Source organism: Cryptomeria japonica, chromosome 10, assembly GCF_030272615.1.
Source record: "Cryptomeria japonica chromosome 10, Sugi_1.0, whole genome shotgun sequence".
Taxonomy (NCBI): domain Eukaryota; kingdom Viridiplantae; phylum Streptophyta; class Pinopsida; order Cupressales; family Cupressaceae; genus Cryptomeria; species Cryptomeria japonica.
The window spans coordinates 251767363-251775976 of record NC_081414.1 but is presented as its reverse complement, the minus strand read 5'-3'; the positions used below and the strand labels follow the sequence as shown (position 1 = coordinate 251775976).

General features: G+C 36.1%; 1 pseudogene; it reads right to left on the bottom strand.

Annotated features, from left to right (window-relative positions):
• Window positions 1-908: 908 nt before the first annotated feature.
• LOC131059905 (short-chain dehydrogenase reductase 2a-like) lies at window positions 909-1892 on the bottom strand (annotated as a pseudogene).
• Between the last annotated feature and the right edge of the window lie 6722 nt (window positions 1893-8614).

Sequence of the window (8614 nt, the reverse complement as noted above, 5' to 3'; positions counted from 1 at the left end):
GCATGTAAGAGGAGGCTATAATAGGAGTTACATGCAAGACAATCATCATGGAGATTACTTGTTTGACTCCTACCAAATGGGGTGTTTGGATTTGGCTTTTATCACCTTGTAGGGTTAGGTAAGACCATGCTCATCTTGTTTTGTCTTTTTGTGGGGTTTGATTGTTTTTATCTAGAAACGTTAGTTTAGGGGAGAGTGTAGAACATTTTAAAAATACAATTAGTTCCTAGACACATATCATGTGGTTCTCTTGTACAAATTTGTGGTCTTTCACCTTGTTTGAACTATACAAATACACACACACATGGATATTGGTATTGAGTAGCAGGTGGATATATTTCCTCCATAAATGAAAAATAATGATCTCTTGTTGCTCAATGTTTTGAGCTATTGATATGACTATGAAAGTGTTTACATTTAATATGAAAAATTTGTTTTATTACATTTATAAATCTATTTGACCCTTTACGCTTATAATCAATCTAAAAATGACTAGTTATAACTTTCTGTTATTTTTGTAAACTCATGTTTAGAAACCTTAGAAATAAAATAATTCCATTTTAATTGGGTAAACATAATATTCTATTGTTCATAACAGCTATGGTTTAATGGCAGACAAAAGATGGATTCCATAGGACTTCATAAGTTCCAGCTAAACCTGAATTTGGCACCCAAGAAACAGCTTTGAACATTCATAGATTCGCCATTAAAACTAGTTTTCATATCAATCACTGAAACAAACAAACGGTCAGTCTTAAACCACATACATTAAGCAACATATTAAGCCTAGAAAATGTCAGTCAACTCTGAGTGTTTTAACACTTTTAAGCCTAGAAATATAAGCTTAGTGTGTGTGATTTAAGCTGTTCCCAAATGAACAGATGCTTATAAGCACGAAACAGGGACAGTCATAAACGCGAAGCAGGGACAGTCCCCAGACGTGGTCTTTGGCTTAAAACAATGAATCCACCATCAACAACAAGATTAAGACCATTCACATACCTACCTTCATCACTGGCCAAATATAGAGCAGCCTCTGCAATATCCTCCACTTTAAGAGTAACCCCCTTTAAGTTCCCAACACTATTAGCCCACTCTTCCACCATGGCCCTGCCCTTCCCCTCCCCTGAAGAGCCATTCTGCATATACTTGACTACCATATGAGTGGCAAATAACAGAAGGGGACACACAGTTCATTCTGATTCCAAATTTCCCCAGCTCAGCAGCGCCGCTTTTGGACAAGCCGACAATAGCATGTTTAGAGGCAGTGTAAGCATAAGAGGCGGCGCCGCCCAAAACCCCTGCAACGCTGGCCGTGGAAATTATGCAGCCCTTTTGAGCTGGGATCATAACTCGGGCTGCATGCTTCATGCCATGCAAAACTCCCTTTGCATTTACGTTCATAACACTCGAGAATTGTTTGGCATCGTACTCTGCAACGCTCCCTTTCTGGGCATCTGTGATGCCGGCATTGTTGAACATGATGTCCAACCGCCCGTGTTTTTGCATGGCCAAATCTACGGCACCACTAACGTCCGACTCTTTGCTCACATCGCAGTGGATGAATGTCGCCCATGGACACAGAGATTCTGCAAGTTTTTCCCTTGTTTCGTCTAAAATGTCAGCGATTATGACTTTGGCTCCGTGTTTTGTGAACAGGCGGACGGCGGAAGAATAATCTAGTCAAATATTTGTTTGTTTCCATGGATACTCCTATCGTCATCCATTTAGTCTAAAAAATAAGCATCACGTGGTTGGACTTTCATGGGCAAAATTATATATGGAATTAGTCTGGAAAATTCTAAATAAAAGGAAAAGACTTTCAATGTGGAACAAGTCAATAGCAATTGGCAGTAAAAATGTTAAATGTGGGAAGTTAGATAGTCACGCATTTTGTTTTTACATATTTTGATTGATGTTACAAAGAAAGAATTTAATGTAGAGTTGAGTTGGTTCCGTGGTGGAGAATTTGTCCTCTTAAAACAAAGGTCATGAGGTAAGACACAAAATATTTTTGCAATACAAAATGTTTTTACTATCAATGAATAACTTAAGATATTGGTTGCAACAAATAGATTTGTTTTATCCTAATTTCAAGAATATGATCATTAACCATAACCTTGAATCTAACTAAATTCTAACACTTATCATAATTAAACTCTAATCTCAACCCTAATTAAACCCTAATGCTAATTGAACACTAACCCTAACTTAGTTTGAACTTTAACCCTAATTAAACTCTAGCCTTAAACCTAATTGAATTGTAGCTCCAGTTGACTCTGTTCCTAACCTTAAACTTAATTGAACTCTGAATCTTAATTGAATCGTAACTCTAATTGAACCCTAATCCAACTCTAATCAAACGCCAACCCTAATACTATCCCTAATTTCACCCTTATAATAATTAAACCCTAACACTATTGTAATCATAAGCTTAACCCTAATTCAATGCTAACACACATCATAATTAAACGCTAACCCTAATAATAATGAAAGGCTAACCCTGACCATAAGTGAACATGTACTCTAATTTAACTCTATCTATAAATATAATTAAAGCCTATTTGACCTTGAAGCCTAGTCATAACCCCAAATTTTACAATAAAAAGCTATTATTTAGATAAAGAAAGATGTGTGGTACTCTGAATATTTAAGATATATATTCTATATAGGTTTATATTTTACTATATAATGTCATTATTTAAATAATGAAAGATGTGTGACACTTTTAATACTTAGATTTGTTTTGTGATAACTTAAATATTTTTTAAATATGAAAAATAACCTAATGACTTCAATTATATATGAATAATTAAAACATGTAGAAATTCATTACTATTTTATTTTAAAAACATATTCAAGCTGAAAATATATAATTTCATTATTGTTCTAGTCAAAATGAACTTACAAATAACTCTTATTTGTCAAATTTAAAAAAATTAAAAGAAAATGAATTAAAATAAACAATTCTAATAAATTTTATTTGTTAAAAAACTAATATTAAAAATTATTTATATTTTATTATACGTAAATAAATCTATAAAATTAATATAATGACAAAAAGCCTCAAATGTCTAAAGTAATATCTTTCTATGATTGATCTTTTTCTATATCTATGAATTCTAAAAATTGAGAGTTTATGTTCTTAATACCTTCTCATTCAATATAGTGGGTTTATTGTATTTACTTGCTTCCTTTGAGGAACACTCCAATGGATATTACCAATCTTAACAAAATATATATTTTTTAATTGAAATAGTTTAAGTCATCTAATTTTAATTTGAAAGTGAAGAAATCAAAGAAATTTGTGAAAAAAATCTTTTTTGAAGTTGTAAGCATTGAAATTAAAATTTGGGTGGAGATTTTTAGTAGAATAAATATTTATCTGTTCTCCATATAATTATAATTAAAATTTTCATTATAACTATTGTAACATAAATAAATAAATAAATAGAAACATAGAGATGCATTCAAATAAATGAAAAGGAAGATATAAATATTTGTATGAAAATAACAAATAAACATAAAACTATTCCTTTTCTACATGATTATATAAAATGACAAGTTTAAAATATTCATAACTTAAAAACACATTGAATCTAAATATAGATTATATAGATATAAATACAAAATAATTAGACATCAAGAGTTTTCATTGTAATCTTAAATAATATTTAATAAAAAAAAAAAAAATTTCTAATAGAAAATCAGTTAGTATAGACATAATTATAATTAACTTCTTTAAATGATAGAATAATTAATTTTTTTATATTGAACAAAGCGAAATAAAATTTTTAATAAAAATAAAAGTGAAGTGAAATTGTAGAATAATCAATTTTGGTATAGGTCTCCTTATGTATATAACATATGCAAGAAATAATTTCCAAAGCCCATAGGTGAGTTTAATAATGAATTTTTATAAATAGAAGAATTTTTCTCTACATGATCATATTTAACCACCATTCCTCTCTTCGAATCAATCAAGCAAAGCTATAAGATGATAGACCTTGGAACTTCTTTCAAATTTATTTTGTAATTTTGTAATTTATAACTATTTTATGAAGATGATATTTTGTAGCCCAATAATTATATGCTCATCATGCCACGTTCTGCAAGGATAACATTACGAGAGGTATTGTGAGACCTAACCCTTCTTAGTAAGACGTAATAAATTAGGGTAAAGTGAACTGTATGTCCATATCCTATTCCAAAGCTCCCATTTTGGCATAGGTAGGGAGAACACTATAAAAAAAATGACTTTATGCTTGCCAATTGCATTTGTTTGAGATATTCTAAAGCCTCTTCAACACATCCACTATCTGCAAATCTTGTGAGCATTGCATTCCATGATACAACATCTCTTTGAGGCATTTTATTAAACAATTCACACGCCTTGTTTGCGATTACACATTTTGCATATGTATCTACCAGAGCATTTCCAACCATAATATTTGAAAAAAGCCACCTTTATTATACTCTAATGGATGTTTGTGCCCTATTCCAAAGCTTCCATTTTATCACGCATACAGAGGATAATGGCAAGGGTTGTTGAATTTGGCTTCACACCTGTCAATTGGATTTTCTTGAAAGTTTCTAAAGATTTTCAACAAATCCTCATTGTGCATATCATGTAATCATTGCAAGCCATGAAACCACTTTTTTTTCAAGAATACTGCCATATTTTGTCTATGCTTTGATGGATGTCTATATTACTCAAAGCTTTCATATTATTAAGTGGGGATGAGAAATTAAATTTAAATAAAATCATAGGACCATGCCTTCGTTTAATAGAAAACAACATAATTATTTTAGAACAAAACAAAACACAACAAAACAAAAATCCGCTTGCAAATATATTAAAAAAAAACTCCAAAATTCTGTAATGAGAAAAAATAGAACATAGTTTGCAACAAAAATTTACGAAACCCTACCAAAACAAATTTTCCTAGAAGGAAATAGGATACAATAAAACAATTAACCACTTGTGAATGGATTTAAAAAAAATACTGCAATCCAAATTTGGGTTCTTGTAATGCTGGGGTTACATTTTTGACAAAGAAATGGACTCTTTCCCCGAAATGATGTTGTGTGGAATATGTGTTGAATGACTTAATTTCCTATAGATTAAGTTGCATTGTTTTAAGTGTCGTGCGTTCTTAAATTACGAGTTGGTTTAATTCATGTTGCAATGATTATGAGTTGAGTTCAAATTATTTTGTGGTGAGTTGAGATAGAGCGCTTAGATCTATTTCAACGAGGCGTAGTCCGATTTGTGGCAATTGTTATGTCTCCTTGAGGCAATTGTTTTGTAAAATCGGTGCCACAGAGTTCTGGGCGTGAGTCTAGGCCTCTAAAAGTTTCTATCATAGCTCTAAAATAGAGCTGTTTTGCTCACCAACTTTGCAATGTCCCAAGAAGGAAGCGAAGGTGATTAGGTTGAAGAGCAACCAAGGCTGACCAATGGAGTGCGTTCTAGGCATGGTGACAAGAAGCATCGCCCAGAAACTCGCGAATGGCTCCGAGATCTTGAAAACTGGATGCTCTGAGGCATGCAAGTTGGATTAACGCGTGACGAACCTGGAATCGGCCTACACAGACCAACAAGAAAGGAATGCCAAGTTGATGGAAGCTATCAACTATCTGCGTGTTGAGTGCAAATTCTTGAAGGACGACCAAGCTTTGCATCACTCGCTCCTGACACAAGGTGGATCACAAGCGGTGCTCAAAACGCCGAATCCTACGAAGCCTCATGATGTGAAGTAGGATGATAAAGATTGGATACGTTTTTCTGGGACATGGAAGAACTCTTTTCCAATGTCACTGGATTGTTCGATGAGGCCCAAATCAACAAAGAAGTGGGGTATTTCATTGGCAGTGCCAAACTATGGTGGCGAGCTCAGGTTGCCGACTTAGCCGCTAGAAAGGATGTTGCAACCATCAAAACCTAGGAAGAGCTCAAAACTGTGCTCCAGGATCAACTCTGACCTAGTAACTCTAAATGGGTGATCCATGCTCAATTTGATGAGTTGAAGCACATAGGAAAAGTGCATGATTATGTGCATGCTTTCCAGAATCTTGATCTGGAAGCGCCTAAGCTGATCGAATTCGAAAAAAAATGCATGTTCATGTGCAACTTGCAACCATGGGCTTAGACGAAGTTGAGGCACCAAAATATATAGACCCTTTCTCAAGCTATAACCACTGCAGATCGACTTCTTGATTATAAGGGTGATCCAACGAAGGGCTATGACAGAAACAAGAATGAAAATTTTGATAAGAGGAAGGCATTCCGACCTCAGAATCAAGAGTGCAATAATGTTGCCCTGTATCAAAGGAAGCGTGGGAATGACAAGAAGAACAAAGGTGCGACACGGAAGGCGGATCGCGTTGTAGTCCTAGAAAAGAAGGAGGAAAATGAGCGTAACTACTTCATTTGTGGCCGACCTAATCACTGGGCACATGAATGTCCAGAAAGACAACGTATCAATACTGTGTTTGCTCAGGATCACACCACTCTGAAAATGGGAGTTTTGCAGCTCCTCAATACAGTTCTGGAGGCCCCTCCGGATAGTGTTTCAAGATTCAACAACTCGTCATGAGCTTTGTTTCGTTGAAACTTTTTTTGGCTTCACAAAAGTCCTGGCGATGGTGGATACTGGAGCGACGCACAATTACATCTTTGCCAAGAAAGCCAAGGGACTTGGTTTGAAAATCACCGATGGGAATCGTTCTTTTAAGGCGGTGAATTCCCTATCATAGAAATGTGTTGGAGATATCCAAGATGCACCAATGCGCGTGGGATCATGGCTCGACACAATGAACCTAGTGGCTATCGACATGGCAGATTTTGACATGATTCTTGGTCAATGATTCATCAGGTAGACTTGTGTGGTCCTAGCTCCGCATCTGGGTTGTGTTACCTTCATGGATCCTAAGAAGCCTAGCATGATCTCGACTATGAAGTTGGGTTATTCAAACCGTGTAGCAATTGCCACGAGTCTGCGGAGAGTTGCAAGGAAAGATTGTGATGAACTTTATATTGCAACACTTTTGGGAGAATGGAACGAAGAGGGTGAACCTGAGTCCTCCAAGCCAGAAGTCGTCCAAGATGTCATCGACTCCTATGCAAAATTATTGTCTGAGAAGTTGCCTAAAGAACTCCCGCCATGGAGACATGTTGATCATAAGATTGAGTTGGAGGAGTGAGCTTAGCCACCTGCCAAGGCTCCCTACCGACTCTCTGGCCCTGAGATGCAAGAGTTAGAAAGGCAGCTCCAAGATTTGATCGAGGTAGGTTATTTGCGTCCCTCTAGGTCGCCTTATGCAGCTCCTGTGCTATTTCCAAGAAATAAGAATGACACCCTTCGACTGTGTGTGGACTATAGAGCTTTGAAAAAGCTCACGATCAAGAACAAGTATCCCTTGTCGTTGATTACTGATAGTTTTGATCGACTTGCGGAGGCCCTTTATTTTACCAAGCTGGATCTATGACAAGGTTACTACCAAATCAGGATTGTCGCCGGTGATGAGGAAAAGACTGCGATCACTACAAGGTATGGATCGTATGAATTTCTAGTGATGCTGTTTGGGCTCACCAATGCCCTTGCTACTTTAAGTACTTTAATGAATGATGTTTTCTATGATTTGCTGGATCAGTGCATTGTTGTCTACCTAGACGACATACTCATCTTCAGTAAGTCGGTGAAAGAACATAAATTACATTTGGCTGAAGTTTTTGAGCGACCGAGAAAGAATTCTCTCTTTATAAAAAAAGAAGTGTTCTTTTTCTCAAACTGAAGTGCAATTTCTTGGGAATATTGTTGGCCACGGATACCTGAAACCGGATCCTGAGAAGCTCCGTGCCATTCAAGAATGGGAGTCCCTTCGCAATGTTCACGAAGTGTGCCGATTTTTGGGTTTGGCAAATTATTGTAAGTTTGTTCATGCTTACTCCAAGATAGCTAGCCCTTTGACAGATCTCCTGAAGAAAGATTGTGGATGGAAGTGAGGAGCTAAGCAGTAGGATTCCTTTGATCTATTGAAGCAAAAACTTACAGGGGAGCTTGTGTTGATTTTGCCAAAATTCGGAGAACCCTTTGAGGTTCAGATTGATGCATCTGACTACGCAATTGGGGGAGTGCTTATGCAAGGCGAGCACCCCATTGCTTATGAATCCGGGAAGCTAAATGACAGAGAGAGAAATTATTCTGCTCATGAGAAAGAAATGACCGTATTGGTGCACTGTTTGCGGATTTGGCATCATTACTTGTTGGGATTTCCTTTTGTGGTTAAGACTGACAATGCTAGCTCGACTTACTTTAAGACCCAACAGAAGTTGACTCCGAAGCAGGCACGTTGGCAAGAGTTTCTGGCTGATTTTGACTTTGAGTTGATTTATAATCGTTGCTGCCACAATGTAGTTGCTGATTTGTTGAGTAGGAAAGCTCAACTGGCCGCAATAAAAGATCTACAGGGCAATGGTGCGAGTTAGATTACAGTTGCAGAGAATGTCCGTGACAAAATTAAGGAGGGTTTGGAGAATGACTTTCAGGCGCATCAAATTGTGCTCCAAGTTCAGTCTAGTCGCACACGTCGGTTTCATATACATGATGGA